Source organism: Rhinolophus sinicus, chromosome 7 (genome assembly GCF_057876585.1).
Source record: "Rhinolophus sinicus isolate RSI-liver-muscle chromosome 7, RSI-T2T, whole genome shotgun sequence".
Classification (NCBI taxonomy): Eukaryota; Metazoa; Chordata; class Mammalia; order Chiroptera; family Rhinolophidae; genus Rhinolophus; species Rhinolophus sinicus.
In genome coordinates, this window is record NC_142507.1 from 40462831 (window position 1) to 40479411 (window position 16581).

Here is a 16581-nt window from a genome sequence, read left to right on the forward strand (position 1 = left end):
CACTGTGTCATTTAAATTTCAATCCCATAAAAAAATAGGGAGCCTTAGGTTACTGGGAAGGTAGAAGAACTAAAACAAATCTTTATCTTTTGACTGTTTTACTTGCATTATAATAAATCAGAGTTCAGAATTTGCAAGGTATTCAGACTAGTACAGCTAAGGAACCAGAATTATTTGGGCCATTTCTCCATGCTTATAAAATATATATACACCCTTAATTCTGATGGGGAGAGATAGGTATTTTGTATCCTTCCCCATGTACTATTGAGGCAACTGTTTTTGGTAAGAGTACTTTAGTATGGCCAAGGTCAGGTAAAGCTGCTGAAAATGCAAGGTGTGCTTGCTAATACTTTAAGAGCACGTTAAGAAATATCTCTCTACTTTGTTGTTCGAGGTATCAGAGATAGCATATGTGAAAACTGGAAAAAGCAATGTTTTTCCTTGGTTTTGTCTATCACTCTTGTCTGCCTTTCCCTGCTCTGCCCATTACCTGAATAGCATTCTCACCGAATGTGATAATACTTACTAGAGTACAATAAGTAATGCTCTATTTCTTGGTGGGCTCTACCTTTAAGCACCGACCTCTCTAATAGGAAGGTCTCTGCCCTAATGATGTTGGTATCAGTAATTTCTAATACAGTATCTGACTTAAAATAGACTCTCAACATATACGTCTTAAGTTAATGTTAAATGTGTGAATGATTTCAAATTTGTGAAACAATGAGGTCCCTTTTCCAATTTCTCTGACCTAGAACAAGCTTCGCCATCTTGGGGATCCAGACAACACTTTGTAAGTTGTTCCATGCATAGATGGCAACCGTCAAAGTTTCACAAATGTGAGAAACCTTAAGGCAAAGGTCTGGGACGTCCTGAAGCTCCTTGAAATCAGGCAGGGTAGGATAATGAGAGTTCATGAAGGTGTGGAGTTCGGGATCTCCTCTCCATCAAGGGTTCACTCGGTAACATTTTCCCCTTGTCTCATCACTCAAGGATCTTCTTCTGCGATTTCCATGCACCTGGCAACATGAAGGGTAAACACCCAGCCTCACAGTCTAAATGCACCTACCAAAATTGTTTGAATGAACCCAGTCATGCTACACTTTGAACATATTGTGGCATGAAGAGGAATACCATAGAATTTACCATTTTAGTTAAATTAAAAGAAACTGCAAAAAATAAAAAATAAAAATAAAAGAAATTGCAGCTTCTATTTTTGAAAGCACACAGATACACAGATATGTTTGTTTCAAATGCACGTGTAGCTTCCATTGATCCTAAGTTTCTGTAACTGCAAAATATGAAAAGTTTCCTTCAAAATAAACAAAAGTTTGTTCAAATAAGCTACCTAGGAAGTTCTGCTTGGGTTCTAGGGCTTCTGACTCAGTGTAGTTTAACAACCTCTCTTGCTAAAGAGACTTTCACTAATGACTGATTTAATATTACCCCTGGAACTTTCTTTCTCCTAGTCCTACTCAGTGTTCATGATTAAGTGATATATTCATTGGCCATAAATGCTTGCAGTTTGTTCTAGCAATAAAACTCTTCTTATGAGGTTATATATTTGAAAGTTATTTATTTTACTGGTAGGTAATCACTTTGGCCATTATGTAAAAGTTTTAAAAAATAAAATGCATTACATATATAAAGTAATTATTAAAACACGATCAAATTTCTAACTTCTTCTGGCAAGAAAACAAAAATAATAATGTATTTTAAGAGACAGCAAGTGATTTACAAGAAATGAACTTTTCTTGTAGAAGAGAACCTCTTATATACTTTCTAAATTAAAAAAAGAAGTTTATACAAATTTAATAGTACCTAACAGAACAATGTAATTGAAAACAGTCTCTCAGGTATATTACTGATAGTAATCCACATTTGTGTGTGATTAGAAAATTGATTATTTGTTGCCATTTTTTCTTTTTGTGTGTGTGGCAGAGAGGAGGTGGGAAGAAGAAACAGGCAGTAGGTCATGAAGATTTCAAAATATATTTAAACAGGGCAAAAAAAGTAATGCTTTGTGTATCCTCACTCTAAATCTTTATATTATCCATCTGAAGGAACTAAAACACTAAGGAAAATCTCAAGAAGAATTAAAATTCTTTCCAATCACTAAACATGAAAAGTTTTCATTAGCATTGGTATAACTTTTTGAAAGCTTGGATTTCTATCAGTGTAGTAGTTTTAGAATCAACGAAGGAGAATATAATAGAGGTTTTAACAACCAATGTAGCAATATTGCTTACTGTTACTATTGTCTTGGGAAAATCTTAGGGAGATGTTGCTGAAATCAGTAGCAGCCAAGTCTAATTGCCAGGTTTGAATCTTACTCCCATGATTAGCCGGGTGACCTGAATCAAGTTACTTTTTTCTTCTGAGCTTCAGTTTTCTCATCTGTAAGTTCAACATATAATACCCTTCTTTATTATTATTATTTGGGAGGAAGAAACCAGATGATGAGACGAAGCATTTTAGCACTGACAAAAAATGCACCCAATACACGGTAGTTTCGTTACACATATACCCACTAATATTAAGGATTATTACAGGTATTAAATAATTCTGGATCAAATGTCTTCATGGATAGTCACTGTTATTTCATTCTGGTAAAACTGTACCTAGCATGCCCATATGATAGTGCAGTACCCAAGTACAGGAATTTTAAGGAGCTTGAAGGACTAAGGAAAGCCAGCAGATCTCTTTGAAATGTTTTTGTTTTGTTTTATTTTAAAACATCTTATTTTGCAACATGAAGTCACAAAAAATGATATATAAAATCTATATATCATTTACCCAGTTCCTCCAGTGGTGATATCTTACATAATTATAGTGTAATATCAAAAACATGACACTGACATTGATACAACACCGTTAAGTAAATTACAGGACTTAATTGGTGTCACCATTTTTTATATCTCTCCTCTATGCATGGGTGCACATATATGTAGTTTTATGCAACTTTATATTATGTGCAGTTTCATATGACCAAGGCCACAATCAAGAAGCAGACAAGTTCCATCACAGCTGTATTAGAATTCTCCGGAAAAACAGAATCAATGGCACGTATGTATATATAGAAAGAGATTTATTATTTAAAAAAATTGGCTCACATGATTACAGAGGCAGACAGATCCCAAGACCTGCCAGATAAATTGGCAAGCTGGAGACCGGGAGAGCTGATGGTTTAGTCTTAGTCTTAGTCAATAGGCCTGAGAACCAGGAGATCCAATGTTGTGTCTTCATCATAGAAGACCAGCAGGTTTGTAGTCCAGCTTAATGGGGAGACAAAGAAAGGTAGGCTTGAGATGCAGGAAGAGCTGATGTTTCACTTCGATTCTGGAGGCAGGAAAAAAGCTGATGGTCACAGGCAATCAGGCAGGGAAGAATTTCCTCTTAGTAAGGTAATTCTAAGGTAAGGTCAGCCTTTTTATTCTCCTCAGGCCTTCAACTGATTGGATGAGACACACCCACATTAGGAATGGTAATCTGCTTCCCTTAGTTTACCAATTAAAGTGTTAATCTCATCCAAAACACCTTCACAGGGATATCTAAAAAAGTGCTTAACAGGGCACACCATGGCCCAGTCAAATTGACACATAAAATATAAAATTAACTATTTTTAATCACAAAGAAACCCTCTCCAACTATATTTCTACATTCGCATCCCTCCCGTTCATGTTCCTTGGCAAACACAAAGCTGTTCTCCATTTTTATAGTTTTGTCATTTTTGAGAACATTAAAAAATTGAACCCAGTATGTAATTTTTTGAGAATTTTTTTTTCACTTAGCATAATGCCCTTGAGATCTATCGAGGTTTTTGCATGCATCAATAGTTCAATACCTTTTATTGCTGAGTAGTATTCCATTGTATGATATTCCGTAGTACCAGGGTTGGCTTAATGATTCACCTATAGAAAGACATGTGAGTTGTTTCCGGTTTTATGTTATAAATAAAGCTGCCATAAACATTTGAGTACAGGTTTTGTGTAAACATAGGTTTTATTTTTCTGGGATAAATGGAAAAGAGTATGATTGCTGACTTGTATGGAAAAATGCATATTTAGTTTTGAAATAAACTGCCAAACTATTTTCCAGAGTGGCATTTTACATTCCTACTGGCAATGTATATGACATTCAGTTTCTTCCTGTCTTCACCAGCATTTGGCATGATCACTTTTTTTTTTTTTTTTTTTTGGCATTCTAATAGATGTTTAGTGATAAATAAATGTGGTTATTAGTCATTTCCCTAATAACTAATGATGTTGAGCATCTCTTCATGTAGTTGGCATCCATTTCCTTTCTATGGTGAAATATATGTTCATGTCTTTTGTCCATTTTATAATTAAATTTACTTTTTTTTACTATTGAGTCTTGAGAGTTCTCTTTGTAGTCTGTATATGAGTTTGCAAATATTGGATAATGGTTTTGTTGGATATGGTTTGCAAACATTTTATCTCAACATAAACTTTTTGTCTTTTTGTCCCTTTCATAAGGTTTTTCACAACACAATTTTTTTTTATTCTAAGTTAAATTAAAAAAAAGAATCACAGTGTTGGTGTTGTCAAAGGTCACTAAATAGCCAAAGTAAAACCATGAAGTAGTAATTAGTAAAATTTTATTGTGCACACACCAAAAAACGTTTGCAAATTGGGAACATTCAAAACATAGAATAAGGCTAGGGGTGTATTCTTGTATATGCAGACCTCAGAGATATTGCTGGTTCGGTTCCACACCACTGGAGTAAAGGGAGTTGTGATCTTTTTGATGGTGGAGGGTCTTGCCTTCAATTTGTAAAAAGCTCACCATCCATGAGGTACAATAAAACGAAGGGCAATAAAACAAGTATGCCTGTAAAATTGTTTATATAATGAGAAAGCGGTGACAGTTTATGCTTCATTGTGATTGGTTATAATATTGGACTTTTCAGTGGTTACCTCCTATCAACCTTGAGAAACAGTTCAAGTTTCGTTTATGACTTCCAAACACATAAGCAAAAATGACCCGAGTCAAATTCGTTTTAAAAATAAGCTAAATTAATCTTTGTCTGTATGACTAAACTGGTTTTGTCTGCTCAGGGAACTTTCAAGGCTGATCTGTGCTTGTTTTTTATTTTAACAGCATCATATCTCAGAATGCTTCACCTAGCCCCAACCCCAAAGAGTTTTTCAAATGTTTTCTTCTGATCGTTAATCATTTAAATAATTGCCTATTCCCATACAGGTTTTCCTGATATGCTACAATATTACTTACAGCAATAAGTGATATACTAAGATTTAGTTATAAGTTGAGATATACGTAAAATTTCTTGAAAGATGATACAATTTAACGTGAAAATCACATTATCTCATTGTTTTAGAATGAAGGAATTGGGAGAAAGATTGTCAAGAAACAAATATGTGAAGAGAAAGACCACCACTTGAAGAGAAAGACCACCACTAAGTGGCTCATAGCCAACAACTTGAATAAAATTTTCTGTGTGTATTTTTATTAGCAATTTAACTAACAAATTAGTTCATTATTCTTACCCATTTCTAAGACACACACATGGATAATCCTACTTGTATAATCTAGTAATTAAATGATACCACAAAAAGTGTCCCCTTTTTAAAAGTCAGGGTAGACAATAGTATTAAGAAAACAGCTTAAGCATAAGCACTGCTGGTAAGCACAACAGTTAATTCTGTATTTCCTGGTGTTTCAAGCATAAATGAAAACATAATGTATTATAAAAACTTTATTATTTATTAGTAAGTAGTTTATTAGCTGGTTAGAAGAAATTGTTCATTCCCTGTGAAATCTCAAGAGGATTAATTACATAGCTTTTCCCCTCATTGCTATCAAATGAGAAAGGAATATCGTTTCCAAATGTAATTTTACCGATAAGCAAAAAAGATATTCATACAGGCATACTGACCCTTCGTAAAATGAGTTCTTAAAAGAGCTAAAGAAATAATTTTTAGTTCCATAAATTTCTGGTGTTGTAATTTCATATACCAAAAGAAATGAGGTCCACAGGAATGATCATCCCATTGTTAATTCCTCCTAAATATTCCAGTTAGCTCAGTTACATTTCTGAGAGAAGCGAGAGATCAGATTATTAAAGATAAAAGTCACAAAAAAAGAGGTGGAAGGAACTAACACTCATTAAATACCTACTGTTTACCATGGTAGTTTACTTTCACAAGAAAATAGTGAGCAGAAAGAAACTTTAAGAAAAATTGCTGTAATTAATTAAGTCGATCTACTTAATGTTCTTCAAGAGACGCAAGAAAGTTTGGAATTATTTATTTACGATTTTGTTGTGTGGATGCATTTCTTTGAGTATAACATCATCTCAGATTAGATTTATATTTTGCTTATATTTTAGAACCATTTTATCAGATGCTGACCAATGGTGCAGTACCCAATTGGACTTGCTATTATTATTACTCCAAATCAAAATTTAATTTTCATTGCAACTACTCAAACTTTGATACAATGTGGTTATACTTCTAAACATACATGACAGAGTCCAACAGTACCATGGGAATACTACTGTGAGAGTAACATTAATTTTGGAAGAGAATGCTTTCTTCAAGACTAGGTGACTCAGACATAGACATATATGACATACTGTGAGTTCTTTAAATTGGAGAAATCTGTATCTCTTCTGAAGCTATGAATTAGAAATTAGATTTTAACCCAACTTCTGAGGACATTGAGCTTCATACACTGTAGAGCCTCTTTTTTGGGGGGAGGAGGGGTGGAGGGTAGATAAAAGTTATTGTGCAGCCTGCATAGATTAATTTATGAATTCCACCTAGACCGTCAACAGCAAATAGTAAGATACCCTGGAGAAACAGGGGTTGCTGTTTTGCTTTTAATCAATTATTTTTAAATGTTCTTACAAAAAAAAAAAAAAAAATGTTGAAAATTAAAATAAAAGAGGGGTAATGCTAAAAGCACCAGAAACTTTATAAAGATAATGAGGAATGCTACAAATATTCTATGTGCATAAATGTGTGACAACTTAGATGAAATGGACTAATTTCTCAAAAACCATGTATTACCAAATTTCCCCAAGGTTTCATAGCTAACATGAAGAATAGTATAGGTAAGTACAGTGTATTAGAAGAATTATACTCATATTTTAAAACCTCATGGAGACAAAATTCTCTAGGCCCTGATGGTTTCACTAGAAAATCCTGTGACACATTTAGAGAAGAAATAACATTAATTTTATGCAATCTTTTCTAGAAAACGGAAAAGAAGGAAATAAATCCTCATGTATTTGTTTAGGCCAGTATTACATCATTACTGAGAGGGAGGGAGGAGGAAAGGAAGGAGGAAGAGAGAGAGAAAAAGAGAGAGAGAGAGAGAGAGAAACACCAAATATTCCCCATGAACATAGACATAAAAACACTCAGCAAAATATTACTAAATTGAGTACAATGGTGGGGTTTCTTCTGCAAATGAAAGGCTAGTTCAATATTTGAAAAATCAACCTGAGTAATCCAACACATAATATAGGAGAAATGCTTTATGACCTGGGGTTAGGCAAATAATTCTTAAATATGACACCAAAACCATGATACATAAAAGAACAGAATTGGTAAATTTTCTTTTCCTGGGGAAACAAAATGAGGAATTTCATATTTTTTCTCTCCCACTGTTTGAGAAATGCCATAAATAATAGCATGTAGAAAATATGTGAAATAAATGAACAAATTACATGAATTCAAAGACCTGATAAGAATATTTAACCTTAAATAATTTGTTCATGATTTTGCAATGCATTTTTTAAATCCAAATTGACTCATAAAATTTGTTCTTAAGATGCTTATATGGGACGATTCACAACCACATTTTTCCAAAAGGATTAGTCCAGTTAATCCAGGGAGATTTTTGCAGTTGACTATAGAAGTATTAATATATGAAATGGTATCAATGAATAAATGGTATGAAAGATCTGTTTATAGTTGATCCTTGAACAGGGATTTGGGGTGTTGACTGTTCACCCCACTCAGTTGAAAGTCCTTATATAACTTTGATGTCCCAAAAATGTAACTGCTAATAGCCTACTGTTGACTAGAAGTCTTACTGATAACATAAACGGTCAATTAACACATACTTTGTATGTATATGTATTATATACTGTATTCGTAGAATAAGCTAGGTAAAAGAAAATATTATTAAGAAAATCATAAGGAAGAGAAAACACATTTACAATATTGTATCATATCGATACCATAAGTTTATAACATCTTCTTATAAGACGAATCATCTGTCTGTCAGTACCTATGTTGATGTTGTCTTATATGACACAAAACAGGTAGATGTTATACATATTACTAACACTAGACATCAAAAATGAAAAGATAATGTGAAAAAAGAAATTCACATTTATTTACAGGTATAATGATTCATGCATTGATAGTAAAGAAACAGCAATATGATTGCTTTATGGTAGCCTAGTGTAATCTATACAATTGTTCACAGTAGTAAGGAAATTTCCAAAAGTTTTCTAATATAATTTTTGAAAAAAATCAGCGTGCAAATGGACCCTCACTGTCAGTTTAAACCTATGTTGTTCAAGGGTCAACTGTATTTCCTAAACTAAATATATCTAAAAGCGTGTAGATAGAGAAAAGTAGATATAGAGATGGGTAGAGAAAGAAAGAGTGGGAGGATATGAGATAGATATGATATATGATTTACATTTATAGATGATTGACAGTCATTATCTGAATTGTCTTTGAAGGAGGGATAAAGCAAAATGTTGTTGTTTTTTCTGTTGTAAGATAAATATTCAAAATTTAAATAATATGTGTGTGGGAAGGGTTCAGTAATTTACTACTATATTAGAGTATACAGAATAGTTAAGACATTATAAAGTGGTACTCTACCCTTTTGGTATTTTCTCAGAAATTGATAGTTTCATTATTTTGTCAGTTCTTTCAAAGTTCATAAGTTAATGCCTGTTTTAAAATTAACAAAATACTTTAATTATAATTATAACTTATCTCTTATAGTTTAATATTTTTGTGTAGAGTGAAAATTTAAAATGAGAACTACAAGAGGTCAATATCTGAAATTCCTGCTTCACTACTAGAATAAAAATTAGCAGATTTCAAAGGTTGTGAAAAGATCTAAGAAAAGCTAAATTTACTTACTTTCCAGAATTAAAAAGATAAATTTGTCCTATTTTGGGAATTTAAACAATCATAATTATTTAATATGCTAATATTTGATACCATTTGTGGTAAATCTATATAGTAAGTGAATGATTATCTTATCTACAGATACCTTTTAAAATGTAATAACATCATCTCGTGCCTGATATCTGGTGTATCAGAGTATTTTATTATGTAAGCCGGAAGTTTTGAAGAGTGCCTGGTTATAGGGAACAATTGACTTAAGAGTCACTGTGAATATCTCCTTAATTTAATATGAAATCCAAATTTATCCTCAGTCACAGGAATTTTCTCAATCAAATGGCCATCAATGTTACTACAACAATTTGAATTTTTCTTTTTCCCAGCATAATTCTTTTTTAAAAAATTGTATTAATTTCAGGTGTACAAAGCAACATAATAGTGAGATATTTACACCACTCACAAAGTGATAATCCTCCTTCCCCAAGCTACTATCCCTTTGACATCTTATATAACAGTTACAATACCATTGACTGTCTTCCTTATGCTATAGTCCACCTCCCATGAATATATATGTATATATTTTTTCTTTATAGTTGACATACAATATTATTCTACTTCAGCTTCAGGTGTACAGCGCATTGGTCAGGCATCTACACAGTCTATGAAGTGACCCCCTTGATAAGTCCAGTGCCCATCTGGCACCTTACACATTTTTTTACAACATTGTTGATTATATTCCCCACGCTGTATTTCTAGCATCCACAGTCTATAACATGCTGTTCAAAGCCATTCTTCCTAGATAACAACAACAAAAATCATGCTATCAAAAAATAATCACAAAACAGAACTATCCTGATTTCTTTTTTATTTCAGTTTACTCCATCAATGAGAACCGTATGCAAATGCTAGAGTAAACAAATATAAACAAAAGTAAACAATATTTTAGAGGGAAAATTAAAAAGGGGGATTTCTGATTAAAGTGATCTGTTGGTTGGAGATCCCCCAAATTTACTGCCTATAAGACATGCAAAAGCTTAAAAATATTATTTTCAAGTAATGGAAGAGACTGCCAAAACACAGAATTATTTGAAACTAGCGCTGAAGCAAGAATACCATCCAGGAAAGTAAGAGATGGGAGAATTGCCAAAAACAAAAACAGAACACTGATGGCATTCAGCCTTAGTGTTTAGAGCTTAATGCCACCAGAGATTACATGGGTGGGGGCGGGGGGGAGGGGGGCCATGCAGAGAGGGGTGCTATGGGATGAGCCTTGGGCTTGTGCTAGGTGATGAGGCAGAAGAGAAATCTCTCCTCACAAATCTAAAATCAGGGAAAGATGTATCTTGAGGAAAGTGATGAACTTAGAAAATAGACAGCATTTCTTGTATACTCTGGAGAGGAGATTAACAACACAAAAACAAAAATTAGAAAAGCCAAACTTCTTCCTCTTCCCTAGAATTTTAAGGGCATCAGTCACCCTCATGTGTGTTTAGGCCCTGAATGTTTACATCCTCAAATCATCCAGTTGAGATGGTACTTCTGACAGTACCAGGAAAAATCAAACAGAAGTTTTCATAGATACACACTCATACATGTGTGAATGTTTTTACCTAGGCAGAAGGTGTGGGGATCTCCAGTCCAATACTGGTGTCTTTGAACTTCTGTTCCAAGAGTTCCCACAGATGTGAGCCCACAGTAGTAAAATAATAAACACAAGAAAATAAGAGGGAATTCAAAACTAATACCCACACAGTAACTAAATCCTTAAAATTTTCAGTGAATTTATCTTTTATGCCTTTTATAAATTACATCAAAAGGGATTGACAAACAATGTTGATTTTATGGCAATTCCACTGTAATACTGGTTTTACAATAACAGGGAATCAAAGAGTCACTTAAAGTGAGGTGGTGGATAAATGCATCAATATTCAAATTAAACTAAGTAATTTATTTCCAAAATTCAAACACGGTGATAAAAACACCCTAATAAGATCTAGCCTAAATTGTCAAACAGATTTTTTGGAAATGCTGGAAGAGAAAGGAGTCATCAATAGCTGTGCCACATGGGAAATCCTGTAGCATACATACATACATGCTCGTACATACATACATACACGCAAACATAGAAAATAAAAAAAGTCCAAATTGTGTTTACCAAAATCATTCATAGAATTTCCAAACCACTATATCTCATGAATTAGAAATATATTTATATTTTTTCACAGGTTTCGATGTTCTTGTATACATGGCAGATGTATTAGATGTATAAATATTGATAGATATGCTGTTATATTGCTATATTGCTGGTGGAAAAACTGTACCCAAAGAAAATTCATTATAGAACTACTTAATATGAACAGAAATATCTTGTAGTATACTAAAAAATTCTCTCATTATTTTACTAATTTATTCATCATTCTAATATCTTTATTTAGCATTTACCATGTATCATTCACTGTCCTAGGAAGTGAGAATATAACAATGAAACAAAGTGCAAATAAAGTCATTAGCCTGTTACATTTATGTGTTGGGGAGGCAGACATTAAAATTGTAAACAAGTGAATGTATAATATATGACATCCAATAAATGCTTCGAAGAAAAGTAAGCCATGATAAAGGAAAATAGAGAATTACAGGATTTTTTAAAAGTATCAGGTTAGTATGCGTATGGTTAGACTTTGTCTGATAAAGTCACATAAGTTAAGAGACCCAAAGAAAGTGGCAGAGAAAACTAAGCACTTTGCAAAAACAAATAAACAAACAAACAAAAAAAAGTATTGTATCAGAGGAAAGAGCAGGAGCTAAGAACCTAGAGCAGAATAGGTTCAGCATGTTGGTGGGTACCAAGAAGGTCATCATGGCTGGAGCAGAAAGAGCAAAGTAGAGAAAAGGATCAAAGAGCTCTCATGTCAAACCAGAGACCTGCATCATATAGAATCTTGTAGACTGTTAGTCAGTACTCCAACTTCTTCTCAATGAGATAGGAGGCAGTGGAGAGGTCTGAGCAGAACAGTCCTATGATTTGACTGTTTTTTGTTTTTTTAAATAATAGCTATGGCTGCTTTGAGGGTAATAAACAATGAAGAGGATGAGGCAAGAGCAGAAACAGGGAAAGCAGTTAGAGGACTACAGCAAATGCCCAGGTAAGAATTTAGGAATCTTAGATCAGATTGATAGCAGGGGCAATTGAAAGAATTGACAGGAGGTGAAGGTGAAAAGACTGGAGTATAAGAGAAAGAAAAATATTGAGGATTCCCTGATTTGGGGCTGGAGCAATTGACAAAATGGAACTGCCTCTTATTAGAATGCAAAAGACCTTTGGTGAGGGAAATCAAGAGTGCAGGTTGGGACATATTTCATTGGAGACGTCTATTGGACATTGAAGTAGAAATGTTGAACAGGGAATTTGATTTTCAAATGTTGAATTCAGGAGAGAGTTTTGAGTTTCAGCGGTACACTTGGTTGTCAGAATAAACGTTGTTTAATGTCATGGGAGATTATGACGTCACCTGGGAAGTGGATGTGTGTCGTAGGAGGGACGGCTGGAACTCAGGCTGTCCAAAATCGAGAAGTCAGCAGGAGGAAAACGGTGGAGCAATGAAGTATGAGAAGAAGCATCCAAAGAGGTAACCGGAGTACAGATAAGAGCGATGACTCAAAAGTAAGTGGAGGCTGCTGGGCCTGACCCTCCGCTCTGGGCTTCGTGGGCGTAGGCCACATGGCGGAGGCCTTAGGGCAGGGCCTCTTCCCAGCAGGTGGCGTGCCGCTGGCAAGGGAATCCGATGCTGGCGTGGTGTGGGAGGGACCCGCCTACGTGGCCAGAGCTCACGTGGCAGGTAGGGATGAATCCCTCAGAGACCCTGGGCGAGGAGCCAGGGCAGCCAGGGGCCAGTGCACAGGGGTCCCAAGGTGGAACAGGGCCCAGCAAGCATGGGACGAGGTGGAATGCAGACCCTGCCCTCGGAATCTGCTTCAGTGGGAGAGCACAGCGCAGGGGGTGAGGTGAGGGTGGGGTGGGGGTGGGGTGGGATGGGGGTGTGGAGATGCACAAGCAAGGAAAGGCTTGGAGCTGCCTGTCCCCACAGCAGCCACCAGCAGCGTGTGGCCATAGAGCACTTGAAAAGCGGCTGGTCTGATTTGAGAAGTGCTGTGAATACAGAATAAAATATACCCCGATTTTGGAAGATTTAGCAACAAAAAGAAAAGTAATATGTTTTAGTAATTTTTAAATATTGATTATGGGTTGGAAGGATACTATTTTCACTATATTGGGTTAGATAAAACATAATACAATTTAAAAAATAAGTGGAAAAAATGTTTCAAGAGGAAGTTATGATCACCTCTGTCAGTTGCTTCTGAGTGCTTGAATAAGGTATTACTTGAGAACTGAAAATTGTATTTACTAACTACAGGTCATTTGTGACCTTCATAATAACTGTTTTGATGGCATGGTTAGGAAAAAACATGACGTTGTGAGTTCAAGAGATAATGCGTAAAGATAAAACACAGTCATTTGAGAGTTTTATGTAAATGGGAGCAGAGAAGTTACACTGGAGCTATGGAGGGATACAAGGTTCATTCTTACTTAACATAAGAAATGCTATAGCATGTTTGGGTGACCCTCAAATGACCGTGAAGATGGAAACATTGATAATGCAGGACTCGGAGGATACACTTGTAAGAGTACTGTCCTTGAGTAGGTGGGTAATGCACAAGTAGGGCTGTTTTTTGCTGGGATCACGGATATTTAATGGAAAGGCAATTATATGGGCATAGATAAGGATTTCAACTCCATGCCCCACACCCGGCACCACTGTTCATTCCCACGGTCATCCCCTGTACTTGGCAACTATTCACGGAGCATTTTTAAATTAGGCATCTTCATATAGGCCAATGAAGAGGACACTGTTAAGGGTGTTAGGGTTCTTGGGTTTCCCAAGATAGAAATCGAGAGGAACCCCCAGGAAAATTTCCAGACAAATTTTATTAAGCTTATGCTTAGGCACAAGGGAGGCAGCATAGAGAAAAGGAAGGTCCTCTGGACTTGAGGGCTGGCTCTGCTTGGCTGCTTGTATAAGCTGGGGACAAATTAGGCTTGCACGAAAGGCGTTTTTTCGGTTTGTTTTTAAAGGCGGGCCTTTAGTTGCTATGTTGCCTGGTAAACATGTTCGCGCATGCGCTATTCGGGCAAGATGATGGCTTGCTCATTATTGCCACCCAAGAAGGTTGTATGCTGTCCAACCTTCATCAACTTCGTATGAGAAACAGTGGTTTCCATCTCTTGGAAGGAGTAAAAAAGGCGATACAAATTACCTACTTCTGCACTTTTGTGTAGGGGTGAGGGGGTGGTGGCTTTCTTGTGGTCAGCTCATCCAGCGTTCTTCCTGGCCTTCTGGCATTCCTCCTGCCCTGGACGTAAGTCCCTCTGCTATCTCCACATCATATTTAGAAAGTGAGGTGAATTCAAAAATTGCAGATTCTAAGGTTCCTGGAAGGTAAGTAAGAATTTAAAAAAATCTACAATTAATGTAAAAGCAGCTAAAACACATCTGTAAATCTGAATTATTTTAGTTTTCTCACAGCTTGAATTGATAAATGTGTTCCGAGAAGCATCTAGATTTTGTAACAGAGCAAAGAGTTTGTCCATCCAGTGCTGCATAGAGCCACTTACGCTGACGCCAGGGTGCAGTGACAGTGGTGTTAGTTGTATAGAACTACATAATGGAGAAGGGGCACCTGGTGCTGGAAAACCCCAAACTCCCTGATGTGGGGTTGAGGCAGGTCATACGGGTTTAGCCTGGTCAGGTACGCAGAAGTGCTGGGGGGCAAGTTTTAATTGAAGCACCTTGTAGCTTGTTCATTTATGGTAAAGGGTGTTAGCACCGGCTCTTCCTGGAAAACTGAGCCTTCCCTTCTGAAAGGGTTCAGGTTCAAGTTCCAGTTTTGTCCCTGTCCTTCAGTTCCAGGGTGGGGAGGGAGGTGAGACTTTGGTTCCCTGTGCAGCTGGAGGTTAAAGTTCTCTCATGCAGGAATGCTTCAGCTACATAACTTCCATGTTTCCCGGAAAATAAGATTTAGCCAGACAATCAGCTCTAATGCATCTTTTAGAGCAAAAATTAATATAAGACCTGGTATTATATTATATTATATTATATTAATTATATATTATATTATATTATATTATATTATATTATATTATATTATATTATACCCGGTCTTATGTTATGGTAAAATAAGACCGGGTCTTATGTTAATTTTTGCTCCAAGAGACACATTAGAGCTGATTGTCTGGCTAGGTCTTATTTTCGGGGAAACATGGTTGCAGTTTTGTTCTATTGTCTTTGAGAAGCAACTCAGAATCATTTTAAACAGGACAGGACCATTCTGAGCTGGTTCTGCAGTTACAGTTTTCTACTCTTTTTTTCCCTTCTCATGTTTAGGAGAAAACATTCTAATATCTAATGTAAAAGGGAGCAGAATTTGTCACCCCAAAATATGCCTTTTTGGCATAAGGATTATTTTAGGCAGATTATTTTTAAGAAACTGCAGTCACAGGAAGAGCTCTGAAAACCAAGTAGAAGTTACCCTTTTATAAGAGACATTTGCATTTATAAGGGAAATCTGTATTTGTAAAGGGTCTCCCTGGCTGAACCAGGAAGGGGAGAATAACTAAATCTAGAAACTCATATCAATGGACAGGGCCAGGACTTAAATCTGCATAACAACCTGCTCTCATATGCTCCGACCCTATGCCCAGATCTTTTTTTGTCTTTGTCTGGAGATGGTATTTAAGGTGACGGCTTGCAGCACTTAGTTTCAACCAAGAGCCTAAAAGGGTTGAGAGAAAATCATTTTTCCACCCCCACAAATGGAATTCAGGTTGTTCTTTTTTAAATAGAAGATATGCATTCCAACACTTGTATTACCATAGAGGCTTGCAAAATAAGTTCTACTACTGGTCAGCATGCAACTACAAAAACCAAGAAGAGCACATGGGCTGACAGAAAAGCAGGAACATAAAAGAGACATTTTTTTTTTTCCTTCTGATTGCCCCCTCTTGTTTTTACTCTGTGTGCTTGTGATTTTTATGTGGAATATTAATAAGATGGCCCCAGGGTCGGCCCCAGCCCATCCTGTAAATTTTAATGACTTGGGATCTAAACACCTGGCATTTATTTTTAGTTGTAATTGGGAGATTATATAATTTACTAACAATGTAACTGGTAACATTACATAGCTCAGGACGTTTTGCAACTAATGTTAAAATGTAAATATAGTAGCAAATGTGGTAGGTAATGTAACTAGAAACTGCAAGCTCTTAATTCTTATTCTTCCTTTTTGTTGCTATACACTAAGCAGACCTCTATGCTCTGTTGCTAGTTACTTATAGGTAGCAACATATACTTGTAGATGCTCTAACCTTTGTTTAAAGTGTTCCAGGGAG

The 16581-nt window shown here is 35.7% G+C and overlaps 1 pseudogene; it reads right to left on the minus strand.

Moving 5' to 3' along the window:
* The window catches only part of LOC109455138 (uncharacterized), a 107205-nt pseudogene extending 94348 nt beyond the window's left edge, over positions 1-12857 (minus strand).
* Positions 12858-16581: the final 3724 nt, after the last annotated feature.